Source organism: Mustela lutreola, chromosome 17 (assembly GCF_030435805.1).
Source record: "Mustela lutreola isolate mMusLut2 chromosome 17, mMusLut2.pri, whole genome shotgun sequence".
Lineage (NCBI taxonomy): Eukaryota > Metazoa > Chordata > Mammalia > Carnivora > Mustelidae > Mustela > Mustela lutreola.
Window position 1 is genome coordinate 12,191,496 of NC_081306.1, and position 18,543 is coordinate 12,210,038.

The following is an 18,543-nucleotide window of genomic DNA, read 5'->3' on the forward strand; positions in this document are numbered from 1 at the left end:
TTCCCCTATCCCATGTGTGGATCCTCTCGTCTAGCGGCTTCCAATCCTGCCTGCACACTTGAATCACATGAGGACTTAAAAAAAAAATCCTCCCACAGGGCGCCTGCGTGGCTCAGTGGGTTAAGCCTCTGCCTTCAGCTCAGGTCATGATCCCAGGGTCCTGGGATCGAGTTCCGCATCTGGCTCTCTGCTCGTCAGGGAGCCTGCATCCTCCTCTCCCTCTCTCTGCCTGCCTCTCTGCCTACTTGTGATCTCTGTCTATCAAGTAAATAAAATATTTTTTTAAAAATCCTCCCAATCACAATTAAGTTAGAATCCTGGGGCCAGGACCCTTCCATCAGTATTATTTGTTAAAGCAGTCTGGGTTATTTTAATGTGCATTCAGGGCTTAGAATCACTGCTCTAGTCCCTGCTTCTTGGCCAAAGGGAGATTAGAAGGAAGCCAGGGATGATACAGAATGGTGCTGCCTTCGAAGCAGCTTGGGTTTGAATCCTGGCACTCCCAGCTCCTGCCTCTCAGATCACTGATAGAGCAATCCCTCGAACTTTCTGCCATAATCGAAACAGTCTCTGTCTCTTGCTGTGCTGCCTTTCAGATCACTGATAGAGCGATCCCTCAAACTTTCTGCCGTAATTGAAAGTCTCTCTGTGCTGTGCAGTCTCTGTCTCTTGCTGTGTCATTGCTGTGCAATGTGGTAGTCACTAGCCCATTAAACTAGTTGCTGGTGCAACCCAGGAAGTGAATGTTCAGATTTTTTTAACCCTTAGCTAATTCACACAAAAATAGCCACATAAGACTAGTAGCTCCAGTCTTGGACAGCGTCACTCTGGAAAATGACTTAATAGCTACAAGCTTCATATCTGTAAAATAGGGACTAATCAGAGTTACTTCTTTGGGCCGTTGTCAGGATTAGAGATAATGTCTATTAAGCACATGGTGAACACAAGGCAGTCAATAAACACTGCTTCCTTTCCTTATTGACATCAGCCTGTCGCTCTTGGACCAAAAAACAAAAAAACACAACACACACACACACACACACACACACACACACACACTACCACCACCACCACCAAAACTTGCCCAGAAGTTGAGTGATCAGAAGCACCCCACCACAGAGGCTGAAGATTCTAAGCCATTCCAGAGAAACTCTTGGAAAATAGTCCTTAATTGCAGAAGTTCAATTGCATCAGGAGGTTACCAGTTGCAGGGGTTGTATTTTGTTACAGATCTAGCCGCAGCTCAATAAATTAAGCAATCACTCAAAATAACATGTTGCTTTAATCCCCTCTTGGAACAATTTCAAGTTGTTCGGTTTTATATGAGCACAGCCCTTGAAGGGAGACTCCACGTCGTCTCATTTCTTTTTCCTCCATCCATCAGACCCTCTCCGGATAGATCTCGGTGGGCCTAGAGGAGGGACGATTCTGAGCCGCGCAGAACTCCTTTTATCAACCCTGGAGTGTTTTCCATCTTCTGGCCTTTATGCGCTCCATGGCTCACTTGCTAAAATTACTGGCAGGTTGATCTGAAACTAACACAGAAAGAGACACCTCTCAGCAGCCCGTTTCTGGACGCAAGAAGCAAACTCAAGGCAGCTTTTCTATTCTCTTCTCCCTAGTGGTTTATAATCTCACAGTAGAATTTCATTTCCCCTAGAAACTTGGCACTGGAGGTGTCAGCCGGGGAACATATTTGTTTGTGTAAATTAAAAGAAGAATATGTTTTGACCATATTTAAGTTCTAACTGCACTAAAGAAATAAATACTGACTTGCACAACGCTTCCCGCTGCACGGTTCTGGCTCACCTCCCCAAACTCGGCCTTTGTTTATAAAACCCAAGCTGAGGAGGACTCTGAACAGCTTATCACCTCAGAGGGGGGCCACGTCCACCCCCACCCCCACCCCCACCCAGGTCTGGCAAGTCTGTTTACCTCATTTGGACTTTTCTCCGCGTCCTTCCTGGGGTGGGCAAGGGCATGGAAACGGGTTCCCCTACCCACGAATTCTTGATGGGCACTGGACAGGAGCTGCAGAAATTAAAAAGGCATGTATCCTCTAGACAGAGATATTCTGCTTCTAGGAATGTACCCTATGAGTATACTTGGACACATGCCAAAGAGAGTATATGTTATAATGGCCAAAATCCTGGTGTTCACTGAAATGCTGGCCGGTAGGGGACAGGTTAAGTATAGTGCAATGCCAGAAGTCATTAGAAAGAACGAGGTGGGTCTGAGGGCTGTCACATCTTCAGGATGTATTGGAACGCCCCCGGCTTGCTTCATGTCACGGGCAAAAAAAGTGAACACACGTGAACATGCTTCGAAAATGTATGGAGATTATACAAAGTGCATGCAGCGGTTACCCTTCAGAAAGCGGAATTCGCGATACACCGCGAAGGGGTGGGTGTTCTGCATTTCCCACACTATTCTCTTCTGAACTGTTTTTCTTACCACCAGCATGGTTTTATTTTTAAAAACTTGGGGCAACTCAATAACCTGAAATCGTGTTTTTAAAAACAATTTCCATACTCTGGAGCAATATAAAATAATACTCTTCTCCTTACGTATCTGTCAGGCCAATGGAGGGGTTATGGGAATCCTTGCTTTTCTGTTTCTTTTTCCTTTTTTTTTTTTTTTTCCCTGAGAGAGGGAGGGAGGGGTAGAGGGAGAGAGAGACTCTTAGACTCTTTTTCGTTTTTTTAAAGATTTTATTTGAGAGAGAGAGTGAGAGAGAGAGAGAGAGAAAGCATAAGCCAGGAGGGAAGGGGAGAGGCACAGGGAGAAGCAGACTCCACGCTGAGCAGGGAGCTCAATGCAGGGCTCCATCCCAGGATCCTGAGATCCCAATCTGAGCCGAAGTCCGATGCTTAACCTACTGAGCCACCCAGGCACCCCAGTTTTTCTGGTTTCTTTATTCAAATAACCTGGCGTGGGTTACACGGTGGTCCCAGAGAGACACTTAGAGATGCCTACTTTCCAGTCCCTGGAACCTGTGAATTTGAACTTATGTGGCAGAAAATGGGCTTAAGTAAAGGATCTTGAGATGAGGTTATCCTGGATAATCCAGATGGTCACTCCACACATCCTTGGAAGAGAGACGCAGAGTCAGACACAGAAGTGTATGAAGAGCCAGGCAGAAATTGGAGCGATGTGGGCACAAGTCAAGGACCACAGGAGCCACCCAAGGAGCCACCGGAAGCAAGAAGACGCAAGGTACAGCTCTCCCCCTGAAACACCTGGTGGGAGTGTAGCCTTGCGGGGTTATGGACTTCAAGCCTCCAGGACAGTGAAATCCTTTCTGCCGTTTTAAGCCTCTTGGTTTGTGTCCATTTGTTAGGGCAGCCCTAGGAAACGAACGCATCACCTGACGTTTGTAACCCCTATAAAATGTGCAAAGCACATAGGTACTTTAAGAGACAAGTCTGCTGGTCCTGTGTGTTTGGGGGAACACAGAGAATGCATTCATGCACCCCACAAATGGATATTTCCTGAGCATCTAGTGGGGGGCAAGCACCGGTCCAGGTCCCGAGGGGACAGCATGGAACCAAACAGAGATGCCTGACCAGCTGATGCTGACATGCCCGCAGGAGAGGAGCGATCGTAACTAAGATAAACGGCACACAGAGAAGGACCCGTGGTGGTGGCAAGGGCTGAAGAAAGAAAACATGGAAGACAGGAGCCAAGAAGGCCCCAGACAGAATAGGGAGGGGTCGCTGGAGGGTAGGGGCTGTGTGTCCACTCGGAGGGAGACCTCTGAGCAGGGGATGCCAGCACAGAACGTGACCCTGCCAGGGCCCCACTGGTGGGACCAGGAATCAGCAGGAATGCACTCGTCTTGTCCCCTCCTCTTCCTTCCGTACGTCCCTTCTTTCCATGCTTGTTGTCCGCCTACTCTGCGCCAGCAGCTGGGGGGCGCAAAGATGTCCAGGGTCTCCATGCCAAGATCCTCACTCACGGCGGGGAAAACAGGCATGAACAGGTTTTCATTTGTGAAAACACAAATGTTAACGTGGTAGGGATGAGAGCTTTGGCCAGGATAAGCCACATGCACGGTCCCTGGTGGAGAGGAGAGGTGGGGGTATGCCGGGGGGTGAGGCTGGGGAGGCCGAGGCGAGCAGGAGAAGGGCCTGAGTCCAAGTTCCAGCTCCGACTCGGGGGGAAATGAATGGTGGACGGGGTAGCACACGGACCTGGGCCTGGGGATTCTTCCATTCTCAAGGGCAGCAGGCCCACCTGGGGACCAGGAGTTCTGAGGAGAACCTACCCCTTTTAGTGTCACATAGCCCACGAAGAGGACATGGTCCCCCCCGTCCTAAACTGGGGTCTGCTGAGAAACCAGGGTCCATCTGAGGGACTATGGCGGAGTCATCACTCCGCTAGCTGGGATGGGCAGGGAGGGCTGAGCGGCTCCTGCATCCGGCACCTGTAAGGCTACGGGGTCAGAACTTGGCGCCAACCTCCCTCCATCCTCCCCACCCCAATCCCACCTCTCCTCTCTCCCTCTTGGCTTGTGGACCTCGGTCTCTGGGGCCACGGGTTACCACCAGATGCTAGAGAGCCGAGCTAATAAAGCAAACTTCCCACCCGCTCCAGGAGGGACAAGCCCCGATTGGCCATGCTTAGGTCACATGACCACACTTGGACCAATTACTGTGGTCCGGCCCGGAAGTGGGCTGCTGGGCTGGGTCCTGTTTGTCACGTGTCCATGTTTGGACCACGTGGTGGAAGGATGGGTGTGGCCAGCGGCCATCTTTGGCTGGATTCCCACCAGTGTCAGGTGTTTCAGCAGAAGTGGGGGTGGGGGTGGGGGTGGGGGTGGGGGTGGGGGTGGGGGTGGGAGGGAGAGCAGGTGCCTGCAAGAAAACCCCACAAATAACAAACAAAAAGAAACAACCCAGGGCGCCTGGGTGGCTCAGTGGGTTAAGCCGCTGCCTTCCGCTCAGGTTATGATCTCAGGGTCCTGGGATCGAGTCCCGCATCGGGCTCTCTGCTCAGCGGGGAGCCTGCTTCCTCCTCTCTCTCTCTGCCTGCCTCTCTGCCTACTTGTGATCTCTCTCTGTCAAATAAATAAATAAAATAAAATAAAAAAAGAAACAACCCAGAGCCATCTAACACCTCCAGAGTCATCTTCTGGCTGTGCTTCTACATTTACTTGGCAGAGAATGATCTCGATCTCGAGTCTGACGCTTTAAGATCCCGCTGTACCGTCTCCCAAACCCCAAGCTGCTGCCCGCAGGTTTTCAACCTCAGACCTGTTGTAGTTCTCTTCTGGCTCCCGTCATTAGGTTGTTGTGAGCAAATTTAAAAAAATAAATAAATAATAATTTTTTTTTCTCCTCCTCTTTGGCTGACGATTGCTGCTTCTGCTAAGGGTGGGAACTGCGCCTGTCTTGTGGAGGGCTGCGCTGCCTTGGCTCCGTTCGTGCCCCTTCTGTGGCGTTGGGAGGCAACTGAGCAGCGAACGCACATCCCTTCACGCGCTGAACTTGCCGCAGACAACAGGAGGAGGTACCAGGTCCTCCTCTGGTCTATCAAGGAGGCCCTCTATCCTCCGCGGACCCCTTCCCCGGTCGTGTTGTACATACCCCTCCACGACAAGGCTCTCTTTATAGAAGTCCATCGCTGGGCATCACCCACCCTCGGGGGGCTCTGAATTTCTGGTGTCTTCTTGAGTAAGAAAGTAGACATTCTTGAGAGGAGACTCGATCAGCACAGGAAATAAGGTTCCTTCGGTTGGTGGAGGCTGTCCTTGAGAAGGCTAATGGAATTCTGTCTGAGCCGAGAGGGACTGGGTGCCACGATGGGCTGCCAGTGTCTGCCTCATTGACCGCCTGCCTTACAAACGTGTCCTAGCAGTCCTGCCGCTGGATGGTTTGCTGACCAGTGGGCCTCTGTTCTGAAGACCACAGCCCCGTCATCTGCCATGAGATCAGAGGACACTCCGAGTCCGGGACAAAATGGTGCAGCCACGGAAAACAACCCCAGGCTCTTGGGGAGAAGGCTTAAGGCAAACAGCCAATTTTTTTTTTTTTTTTTTTTAAAGAACTTATGACCCACATGTCAGCCGGGGTCATCTTCTCTTTGGAGATTCAAATGGAATGGGCTTGAACTCTGTCCCTTATGCCAGGGTCTCCCACAGGGGAGACCCAACTTCTCTTGGAAATCTTTCAGGAATTGGGGGTCAGGAGTGCTTGCGTCTCTCCTAGGCACCAAGGCTTACGTTCCTGTTGTCTCATGAATTAGTTCTGCTCGGGCATCCTTCTGAGGGCCTCATGGGCAGTGACACATACGGTCGCACAGGACCTGCGTTTGGTTTAATGCTCTGCCGTTGCCATCGTCAACTTCTGAATACTTTTTTGAACAAAGGGCCCCATATTTTCATTGTGCAAATTACACAGCCTTTTGGGAAATGCCCCCTCTCCCGTACCCTCTCTCTGCGCGTGCACACACACACACACACACACACCCGCTATCCTGCCTTTCAGTTATCTTCTTAGGCCTTAAGAGGTTTTTCATTCTATTTCCATTCTCACAGACTTCAGAGAACTGCCTTCTCTGAGGAGACGTTCCTTCCACAGCCAAGGCGTCCCACTGAGGTATCTATCTTTTTTTTTTTTTTTAAAGATTTTATTTATTTATTTGACAGAGAGAAATCACAAATAGGCAGAGAGGCAGGCAGAGAGAGAGGAGGAAGCAGGCTCCCTGCTGAGCAGAGAGCCCGATGCGGGACTCGATCCCAGGACCCTGAGATCATGACCTGAGCCGAAGGCAGCGGCTTAACCCACTGAGCCACCGAGGTGCCCCCTGAGGTATCTTTCTAAACTATAACCCTTTCCTCTTTAAAAGTTACTCAGTCACAGCTATTAAAATTACAAGTTTCGGATCCCCATGGTGTCCTACTCTGGCAGTCACTAATAATTCCTAATAGTTATAAATTCCAAGAGCTTCATAATTTCCTCAAGAATAGCGAGGCCAATTCAATGTCTCCAGAGCTAGGGGTCTCTCACCTAAAATAGCTTAGTCACTTCACAGGGAGGAGAGAGAGGATGGGAGAGAACATTGCCAGGGGCCAAACCAGAGGCAAGTTTTTCAGGGTTGGGCCAATTACAGCCTGTGGGCCCCATTCGGCCCATGTCTTGTTTTTGTAAATGAAGTTTTATTGGAATACACAGCCATATCCGTTCATTTCTGTGCTGTCTGGTTTTTTTTTTTTTTTTTTTTTTTTTGTTATAATGGCAGAGTAGAGTAGCTGTGACACACACCATATGGCCTGCAAAGCTGAGAATATTTAGTATCTGGCCCTTTAGAGGGAAAGTCTGCTGGTCCCTGAGATCCAAGATCCAGGATTGAACCCCAGCTTATCACAGGAGCTGTGTGACCTTGGACAGGTCAGTTTCTCTAATTAGGTGCTTCCTCATCAGCAAGCTGAAGGCGCTAACAGTGTCTCCCTTATATGTTGCCTGGGCAATGACTTTATGTGTGTTAAGTGCTTACTACGTATAAAGCACTCAGTATATGCTAATGGTTGTTATTTAGAAAAGAACTTTATAGGGTTATCAGACACAGTGGAGATCGTGCCTGTGAAAACAGTTGGTGAAAACACACAAATGTTTATTATTGTTTGAGATATCTTAAAGGCTTTTGAGATGATTCTCTGTTTCTCAGTAGTATCTATAATTTGGAGCTTTGAGAGTATGAAAGGCCTCTAATCTCAGAGGAAGATTCTCATTTAGTAGCCCAGGACATTACCCCCTTGCAGATGGAATTTGCACCTGTCCAGAACTAAAACCTGAGTATTTTTTTTTTTTTTTAACTGAACTCTGTCTGCATCTTCTCCAATAACAGGTGCTAGGGAATCTGGGCCCACATGTCTCTAAATATCCATGCTGTCTCTGAGCTCCCCAGCAGAAGCCGTTCAACAGCACCCTCCTGCAGAGTGTTAGCAGGTGGGGTCGGGGCCGGAGGGGGAGGGTGGGGGGGGGAATGAGATGCACATCCCCACCCCCTTCAGGGCCTACCCAGAAGCCTGCTGTGGCAGCCAGGGCTCACACTGCACCCCTGACGATCTGCTTTTCTGGGAGGCGTCCTATCAATCTGTTTGGATCAGCAACTACAGCAGCCTCCTCATTCATTCGCTTCGCTTCACAGACGTTAACTGAACAGCTAATATGCGCTGGGTCCTAGGAATATACCCGTGAACGAATGACAGTGGCTGCCCTTGGCTGTTGCCCCCTTGACTTCTCAGAGGGGCAAAAAGCAAACCAAGAAGTCTCTGGGCGATTCAGCCCTGGAAATGATCTTCCTGTTGTCCCCAGGATTTCCATCCCATACCAAACCCTGCACTGATGGAAAATCACTCTGCACCCGGCTGTAGGTTCTGTGGATGGTAGGCGCTCAGAGGGACTGCTTTGGGGGCATAAATCAGATCTGGGCAGGGCTGGCTCCCTAGTTCGCAAAATGAAAACCTGGGTCCCTTGTGCCAAAATTACTAAAAATGTTCAGGTGACGACATCAGGTCACTCAAGCCAGGACCAGGCTCACAACGTGGGGTCAGACCCTGTCAGCTGGGAGCCTCCCTGCACCTCGGTTTTCTCGTCTGAACAAGGACCCGTTAAGGCCCATTTAAGGGCTGCTTACGGCTGTAAAGGTACACGAGGTATGTCAAGTGCCTATGAGAACAGTCCCTGTTTGTTACTCTTAGAAAACGGTTATGCCTTGGGCAGCGCATGCTCAATGGGAGCTCTTCAGGGACGTGCGTTTATGACCTCCTCACCGCAGCCCTGCCATGTGGGTTCTATTATTCTAGCACCTCTGGACGGGGCAGCAGAGCCCAGAGAGGAGAGGGAGCTTGCCTGAGGTCACATACCAGTCAATGGAAGAATCTGGATTCAAAAATGTCCAGATTCAATCCAGGACATCTGGCCCCTGGTCTGTGTGTTCTTAACCCACCTGTGTGTCCCAGGAGTCAGCAAGTGACTGAGACACCCCTGAGTGCGCACACAGGCAGGGGTGCACGCCCCTTCCCCGAGACCCTAACACCAAAGCCTAGGGTGTGAAATTTCCTCCCTAATGTGGGGTTCTTTCTTTGCCTTCTCTTTCGTCTGTCTCCTGACTCAAGGGGGGATTCCCGTGAGGACAGGGGCTGTCTTGCTCCCGGCTGGGCTCTGAGCCCCTGGCCTGGTGCTCTGCACACAGCAGGCCCTTCACAGCCCCGAGCTCATGAAGGGTGGCAGGAAGCGTCTAGCTGGGGCATTCTGATCCGGAATCGATAGTTGTAATTCTCAGAATTTCAGGACTGTGTGGCTTAAGAATTTGTTCCAGAAGATCCCGTAGCTAAAGAAACCGTCTCATTCTCTTCTGGCTTTTCCACCTGGGGTTCTCCCCACTGAGTGGGAGAGAGGCATGGAAGGGGTGCCTGAAGACCCAGCCCCCATCCTGGCCAGCACGGGGCGGGGGCATGGGTTGTGCTCGGGCAGCTGGGCCAGCAGCTGTCCGCCAGGCTCTTGGTGCCTGCCCCAGCTGGCCAGCTGGGCCCCGATGCCACCCCCCACCCCATGACACAGCAGAAAGTGAAACCAGAGTCCGCCCCTGCTGGCTGCGACCGAGCCCTTGCTGTTTCCCTGTAAAGCCACCCTCCCAGGAGGGTGGGCAGAGAGCTGGTGCCCGGGCCTGGCGCGGGGTGGCCTGTCGAAGGAGTGTCCCTCTGGGCTGAGGGCACTGCTGTGGCTCCTGCCCTGTCCCAGGGCCACGGGTGCCATTTGTGAACCGCAGTAGCTGCCAGATGGAGCCCTGTGACTTTCTCGATCTGGGACACAGGATTTATTCTTCCCATCCCACTGAGAAACCAAGGCCCAGAGAGGTGTCGTGGGGAGGAGGAAGGGCTCTGGGTCTTGACGATCCTATTGGCGAGAGACGGATCTGAGTTACGGCGGGTCGGGGGGTAGGGTGGGACGTGATGTCATTGGCGTGGGTGTGCGGCGGGGGAGGGGGGCAGCTTTGAGAAGGGAGGACCTGTGACACCCAGGCTGCCATGGGCGGAGCCCGCCACAGATTTGAACTGGCAATCCAACTATGTGGGTGCCAAGAATCACTGAGACACACACGAATGCGTAATTAAGGGGGCCTAGGAAACTTGACCATCTCGACTTCTGCCCCATCTTTAGGCCACCTCTACTATACTTTGCTTAGTATTTTTCTTCCAAGCCACGTACTCTCTTTCACTTACGTAAGCTGCTACAGAAAAGGGGTCCTTCTATCCGCTACGCTCAACTGAACCCAAGTGCTTGCTGCCAACAGAAATCAGCCGTACAGGGAAATAAATACCAAGGAGAGGAAATGGCACGTGGAACCGGCTGCCCCTTCCGGTCGCTGGGTAGGTCTGCGCATCGGACCTGGGAGGCGGCTATTCTAACCTGTGGGTTTCACACAGAAGGAGACAGCCGCTCAGAGAGGTTGAGCCATTGGCCTGGGGTAACACAGCGGGCGTCCCAGGCGCAAGCAGGCTGATTCCAGAAACACGTGCACGCTGCGGGGCTGCGCTCTCCCCTCCTCCAGCCACCTCAGCCTGTAAGGCACGCGTTAGGAAACACCAGGACTAACACCTTCCCCGGTGAAGGCTCTAACGTCCCCATTTTCAAAGCACCTTCGGGGCTCATACAGCCCGAGCTCACTCCAGCAGTGGGTGGCAACCGCCAACGATTCGAGGCCAGAGCCTGGAGTATGGCCCCTCCCGTGGCAGAGAGGGAAACTGAGGCAGAAAATGGGAACACAGCCTGGCTCAGGGATTGGGATGGGGAGAACGCCAGGGCTGGCCAGGGCCCCTTGCCAAGGTGAAGATCCCAGAGGCCCGGCTGGAAGGACCAGGCTGAACGGTGAGCGTTGCGTCACCCGCCTGGTCAAACTGGTAGCACTTGCTCCTTTTCCACCTTTCTCCCCCTACCCAGAGGCGGCGCCCAGTCCCCACAGCGGCCGTTTCCCGGGCCTGACCTCCAACACTCTGCCCCTGGAGGGCAAAAAAAGCGCGATTAGCAACCAGTGTCTGTGATGGTGCCTTTTTCCTTCTCGTGGCCGTGCCTGGGGCAGGAACCCGTCATGCGCCCTGGGTGAGTGTAGGGGACATTGTGTGTGCAGGGAGAGCTTGGGGGGGAATGTCTTTCTCTTCTTTTAGTCGCTGGAGGACCTCCGAGATGCCGTCTTCCCAGCTGGCCCAGGGACCCCGAGGAATACTGCAAGAGCAATAAGGATTTTTAGGGGCATTATGATAGTGGAACGGAAACACATCTGCCCCCAAAAGTCCCTCATTTTCCCTGCGGTAACAAACCAGCTGGGCAGGAAGTGGTGGCTCTCGGAGCACCAAGAGCCAAACTAAAAAGGAAAAAAATGTACGAAGTTAGTGCAAACGTTCAAAAAGCCAGAGCTTTCAGGGTACATGGCCGGCCCTTCCCAGCTCCCCAAAAAGACTGATGATCCACGGCTGATAATCGGCTACACAGGTCGCCGTGCAGTGGCTTCGAAAACAGATGTGCCTCCTCTGTGCCCGGAACACCAAGATCAGGGATCCCAGAGCCGGTTAGAAGCAGAAGCATCAGTCTGTGACACAGACTGACCCTGAAGCATCAGGCCACTTCCACTATTCGCCCGTGACATTTCCCCAAGACCCTGATGGATTCCTCTAGAACTCTCCTTCCCAATCTAAGGGAGCCATGCATGGGTCAGTACCTCCTCATGTGGAACGTGGAAAAAAAGTCAATGTGGAAACCCAGGGGGAAAGACCCGGACAGGGGAGCAGTGGTTTCTATGGCCATACATGGCTGATGGGGCAGAAGCAGGTACAGACAGAGGGGAAGTCCTGCTGAGGTCCAGGACACCATCTCTCAGGTCTGACTACTAGAGGTCGAGGACTAAGAAGCCCAGCGCACTGGCTTCCCTGGGGCTGGCAGCCAGCAAGCTCTCTGTGGGTGCCGCTCCCCTATGCCGGCTGGCACCCCCGGGCCCCGAAAGGGTTAACCTTTCCCTGGTTGCTGACACCCGAGCAGGAGGCTGCTTGCTCAGCAAGCTGACCTATCACACTGGGCCATCGAGAGGAGAGAGGGGCTGAAAACAGCCTCTGTGAGCCCTGGGAATGGAGGCCACCTCACTTATCGCCACTGAACGAGAATAGGATGCAAAGCCTTCCTGGGACTCAAAGCCTTCCCGGCCCAGAACCCGCTCCCCGAGTGCTCGCGGGCTTCTGGGCACCTGTTGCGCGGCCCCTGAGCTCTGGCAGGGACGCGGGGCATCTGTGCGGGTGAGCACCCGGCCGTTGGGGCCAGGCCGGCAAGGGGGCGCGACTCCACACTCGCCATGTGACAGCTGGCGGCCCGGCCCGGATCTCTTCTTTCAAGCAGCACCTAAAATACTCTCTGGGTGAAACAGAGGCTAAATATGGCATGGCCTGCGAGTGCCTGGTCTGGACCTTCGAATGCCATTGTAAGATACCATCAGGAACCCACAAGGCCAAGTGGGTGTCCCGTGGGACTGGCTGACTTGGGTGCAACACGCCTGAGCTGGCTTCTTTCCTGCAAGTTCCACTCCAGGATGCCCACCCGGTTCTCTCTCGGCTGCTCCCTCACCCCCTCCTCGCCAGGCCGGCTCGGGGTCCCCTCATCTGCCCAGCAGGCCCTGTGACGGGCCTCTGACGCTTTCTCCCCACTTGTGGGCTGCGACCCTTACCCTGCTAGCCTGGGTCTTCCTCGCTGCCCGACGGAAGAGGGCTGGGGAAGGCAGCAGCTTGCACGGGTGGCTCGCACAGTAGCGGACATGCTGCTGGCCCCGTGTCACGCCCCCTGGGCCCACCCCAAATGCAAGGATCCCCGAGAGGACTTCCAGCTGGCCTGCCAAAGCACAGCTCTGCCCCTGAACCTTCTAGACTCCCATCTGCTCCCGCACAGGAGAATTTGCCCCAAGCCCCTAGGACAGCCTCATCTGTTTCCCTCTCAGCATCTGGGAGGCTCTGCTTAGGGAAGTGGGGTTCTGCCCTTGCCAGAGAGCACGTGGTAAACGGGACAGTTTAAGCCCTGCAGTCTCTGGGGAGGCCACCCTCAGGAGCCAAACACCCCTCTTCTGGCCAACAAATGCTGCCGGCCGGAGGAGAAACACCCCCCCACCCGGTGCACCTGTCCAAGGGCTCTTTTAGGCTCTGGTTCGTGCCTTTAAGGCAACGTTCGGGCCTGGGCTGGCCGCAGTCCAGGCTGCCTCGGGCAGAGATGCCAACAGGCCCGGGCACTGATCTCACGCACGATTCCAACAAGAGAGCCTAGTTTTCTGCACGCCTCTGAGAGCTTTCACACCACGCTGCACAGCTAAGTTCAGGCACAAGGCGGCCAACACCTCCCTGCCCTGCGGAGGCCAAGCAAATCCTGGACAAAAGGCTCCATCGTCCCCGTCTTCCGGGTGCATTTTTAACATGGCTCTCCTGTGACACCAACAGCAATTTCACTTCCTACGTGTGTGTGTCTCCCTTTCATGGAGCGGTGCGGCCCGTCAGGGGACACCCGAGAAACAAGTTTACCCTGTGGCTCCTTAAATGCACATGCTTGATAGAAGGAAGATGATACACAATCCGCAACTTGAGGGCTCTGACTGTAAATACTGACATGCCTCCTACCCCCTCAGATGCCAGGCAGGAGACCAGACGAGGGCTGGGGGCTCAGGCAGGCGGCAGCACCCCAAAGCTCACTCCTTCCCAGTTCTGTATGTCATCCATCCTTTTGCTCAAGAAACCTGCGTGGCTGCTCGGCCTATACAGTCGGTGGTGGTTTACCTCACGGTCGTGTGGTGGTTTTGTTTCCCTCATTCTGTACATAAACAGCACAGGGGGAAAAAAAAACTGTACATGTTCCTGAGTTTGGGATGCTGGGCAAAGAGAAAGTTCCAGAACCATGTTTCATTTTGTTGGTGTATGCACTTTTTTTTTTTTTTTTTCTGGCAAGTGACTCTAAGGACCGAGTTTTCCTTAACCATGATCTGGCTAATTTTTATCCTTAACCGTCCCCAACAAATGAGCTGTATTTACTCCACGATCAAAATGAAAAGAGGGTGAGCTGATCTGCTACTAGAAAGCCATACCTTTACCTGGCAAGAATCAGCTTTCTGTTCTTAATATAAGGTGGAGTGTGTGTGTGTGTGTGTGTGTGTGTGTGTTGGGGGTGGTGCTAGGGAGCAAGAAACGGGCGTGTTCCCTTGTAGGGACTTTCCCACCTTTCATTGGTTTGAGTCATAAACGCATGTTTTATTCTTAAGTATTTCTCTCCTTGCACTAACCCCTCTAGATCTTATGATCCCCCCTTCGAAACATTTGTGTCTCGATAAGATTCGCCAGATCGTGTATATTACTAAGAACTAAATCCAAAGTTCCTAATTTTTTTTTTTCTTTTGGAATCCACACCTCTAGGAGGTGGGGGGTCCGGCTGGGGAGAGCAGAGAAAATTTCACACAGAGAAAAGCCAAAATGCGTTCAGCACATTCAGCAGTTCCTTGTTAATTTCTGTGTGTGTCTGCGTGTGCGTGCGCGTGTGTGTGTACGTGTGTTTTCTTATCGCTGCAGGCAGGGAGAGGGAGGAATAAGCAAAGGAGCTGTGATTCTCTGCGGAAGTACCAGACCACCGAAGACTTCTCTCTGCAGAGTCCTGATTTGCAAGCCTCTCCCCATGCCACCCTGCCTGTTTCCAGACTCCGAAGGGGGGAAAAGTTGCGCTAAATGTATTCAGAGTTACACGCGCCGTGGCAGGGGCGGCTACGTGTGCCACTGCAAACGCTCGCAGGAAAGCAGACTCGCTTCACACCCCGCACGAAACTCTGTCTGATTTTCCCCACTTCGCCATCCAGGCACGTTAACATACGGCTTCACCGCCTGGATGAGAGCTCAGTGTCTTGGCGCGACGTTCCTCGTTCCGGCCTCGTTAATTCACGCAAAACCCCGGATTTGTACAAGTATCATTACAGGCTAATTTGGCGAGATATCCTTATTTAGCAAAGCAAATAGGATCTGACAGCTCTCTGGGGTGGCGGGGGGTGGGGGGCAACGATTCAGCAAAGCACAAACACAATTTGTGTCACAACGTGACAATTTCCCATCAATGAGCCACGCTGGGACGGTGGACTCTCGGAAATTGTGCTGTTTCATCGTGTCCCCTAACAAAGAGAAAGAACTCGGCAAGTAAAGAACTGTTTTTGCCAAGGCCCCGGAGTGCAAATATCATCTATGTGTACATGTCTCCTGTCTGTCACAAACACAGAAGCTCCCATCAAGAACCCTGTGTTCCAGAGTTCTCCCGGTACAGCTCACTTTCCTGTTCGGTGCTGTGGACATGCGACTGAAATCCAGGTTTGCAAGTAAAATCAACTTAAGGTATGTGGGTGTCTGTACAGGTCACAACCGGAGGGCAAGGCTGTGTGTGTGTGTGTGTGTGTGTGTGTGTAAATTAAGACAACTTAATAAGGTGAATACTCCGGGCTGAGCATTTGTGCCCCATCACCCTTGTCTTAAGAGAGCTCCCGTGAACACACGATCCTGAGTTTCCTATAAAAATGGCTCAGAGCAAGGCACCAAAGAAATAGTCTGTGTTGGAAGTCAGCAGAGGGGTGCTCCTGAAGACAAATCTAACGTCATTACCATTCAGAGCTCCAACGGTGTTTGATTTGGAGGGTGTCAAGGGGGGACAGCACTCATTCCGTTCAAATCCTGTCCTATACGACATCTCATTAAACCACTGAAGGAAGAAAAAAATGTACGATTCCCTTCTCTCTTTCTGGCCTCCCAAGGCGAGAGGCTCTTAAAAACTTAGCAGGTTCAACAAACTGAGTGGTGTGTGCGACCACACATTGCGTGTGCACACACACGCATACACACACACACAAGAATATCCACCCCCCCCCAACAGCCTTTCACTTTTACCAAAAGTAGCAAACCGCCCCCCCACCTTCTCCAATCAGCTTTTAGACATGCAACTTCGAGGTGTTAGCTCTTGGCTCTCTCTCCAGCGGCTGCTGGGCCTGAGTCCCTCGATGTTTAGAATGACCCCAAAAGCGGGACTTTGTGGGCCAGTTGGATAAAACATAAACTCATCTCGCCCTCAAAACCCCGATTCTGGGACCACAGCCTCCAAAACCTTTCGAAAGAAGTGTGTTCCCTTCCACAGCTCACGGCCCTGGGGCAGGCGGCCCGTGGACGCAGGATTTTGGAGAATCCTGGATAATGAAAGGAAATCTTGGGTTTGCCTATAGAGATGACAGTTGATCTCACTGAAACGCCAGGATGGTGGTGGGAGGGTTGGGGGCTGGTCTTTTGCCCACCCCCAAAGCCAGTATCTTTCCCCTCTCCTGCCCCCAGCCCCACAAGTTGGGCCCAAAAAGCTTTCCCTGGGAAGATGTGAGGGCTGGGCCCCCGAAATGTCCCTCAGCAAAGCGCAAAAGGAGTGCCCTCGGTGCCGCATCCAATCCCCACCCCCCACAGCCAGCTAAAGTTTAGTTATTTATGCCCTTAATTGTCCCTCATTAAAGTCAAATTTGCTGCTTGCCCAGATTGGGGGAAAATTATTTCCACCTTAATAGCTCAATTAGCCTCTGGGTTCCGAAAGGGCCACCCCCCCCCCTTTTCTCCCCATTTTAAACCCCCTCTCTTTTTCACAACTTCTCCTAAAAATAAATTATAAATATGGATGTGTCCTCAGAGGATCTGAGCGGCACATTCCAACGCTCCCCACGGTGGGGACTGGAAGCAGGGGAGAAGCAGAAAAGCCACTCCCCCCATCCCCAAATCAAAATGTCTCTCCCCCCCCCCCACCCTTTTCTACCCTAACTCTTGTCAGAGCAACACGGTGTGGTCTCGGGCCCTGGCACCCCAGTCTGCACCCCGGAACCTAGTTGCATGTGTCGTTCCCCACCACCACCACCACCACCCCGGGCTCCTGCCCATCAAAAGCTAAGCCAACGTGCTATGGCCGCCTGCTCCTCGGGGGGAGGGAGGGTGGGGGCCGCCAACTTTACTTCGGGGAGGCGATAACTCTCTGGGGACTGTCCTCCCCTGCTTTGCCGGCGGTCCCCGGGGCCCGGGCCGAGCCAGCGAGGGCCGCGGGGCGCACGTGGAGTGGCGGGGCGCGGCGGGCGCGGACCGGCGAGCGGGCGGCCTGCTCTCGGCGCGGCATTGATATCGGGGTCACGCAGCGAGTCAGTTTCCCGCACGGGCTTTCCGGGGTGGGGGCGGGGTGGCTGCCTTTCCAACCGCCCATTAATTTCCAAGCCCCAGCATTGGGAGGTGGGGGGGCTGCCTCGCCCCGATCCCACCTCCTCGCCTAACACGCCCCTCTCGGGAGCCGGGGAGGGGGCCGGGGAGGTAGCCCAGCCCCGCCGCCTCGGGGGGCGGCAGCGGCGGCGGGTCGCAGCCCAGACAAGCGTCTAGCGCCGGGTCCCCGGAGAGCCGGGCGCTGCCCCCGCCACCACCTCCCCGCTCGCGTCCCCACCCGCCCCCCCCCCACAGGCGGCCGCCCCGCACCCCCTGGGCTCGGGGGCCTGGGCACCCACCTGCCGCGGCCCCCGCCCCGGCGCGGGGGGAGGGTGCCATGCAGGCAAGAGGGGGGACACTCACCGCCGCTGCCTCCTCCGGGGGCGCAGGGGGGCCCCCCGGGGCTGCGCCTTCCTGGGCTCCCGGGAGGCGTGCGCGGGGTGGGGGGCGCCCGCGGGCCCTGCAGCCTCCGCCTCGATTGGAGCCCAGCCTCAAATCCTTCACCGCGGGTGGGGGGTGACTTCCAGAGAAAGATCCCACCCCTCCCTCCCCAGACAGGATCCAAGTGATGGGCGGGGGGCGTAGAAAATCCTTTTCTGCGGAGAGCACGGAGCCGACGGGGCTGCACCCGGCCTCCACCGTCCGCTGCCGCCACAAAGCCGCGCCCCCGCCCCCCCCCGCTCCCCCCTCCCCCGCTCTCCCCCCCCCCCCAACGCCCTACGGCCGGCCCGGGGCGGGGGCTGGGCCGGCCGGGGGTTGGCGGCGCTGGGGAGGCGGCGGCGGCCCAGGCGGGGCGGCTCCTCCCCTGCCCCGGAGAGAGGGCGAGAGCCTGGAAGCGGCGCGCGCCCGCCTGTCCGGGTGGGGGCTGGGGCGGGGGCGGGGGGGGGGGTACCTTCCTAGAAACCCTCGCCAAATATAGTCAGCGGATAGGGGCATTCCTAGAAATGCGGCGGCGACGTCAGCCTCGACCTGTGGGGGCAGAACCTGGGGTTCTCCAAACTGGGGTGTGGGGGGGGAACGGACGAGGGAGGGAGAGATTCCCCATTTCCAACACCCCGTGGGCCGGAGGAGGGAGCCTGGGCTGGGCCTCCCTTCTGGGGGCGGGCAGGAGTCCTCCACATGCGCTCCAGGGATCCCTCGGCTGGGGTGCAGGGTGCCTGAATGGGGACACATCTACTTAAGATTCAGACTCGCCCCCAGATCGGCTAGCCTCTTTTGGGAACAGGCGGTGACAGTGCCAGCAGGCGCTTTTAGCCTTTCCTCCCATTTTCATCGTCCCA

General features: G+C 54.2%; 1 long non-coding RNA gene across 1 annotated transcript; it reads right to left on the reverse strand.

The window, feature by feature from the left end:
• Positions 1–286: 286 nt before the first annotated feature.
• On the reverse strand, positions 287–17,924 carry LOC131819709 (uncharacterized). Its single transcript, XR_009349303.1, has 3 exons — positions 17,627–17,924; positions 1,936–2,031; positions 287–1,535 (listed from the first exon to the last, which is right to left on the reverse strand). It is a non-coding gene; the product is annotated as an uncharacterized LOC131819709 (long non-coding RNA).
• Between the last annotated feature and the right edge of the window lie 619 nt (positions 17,925–18,543).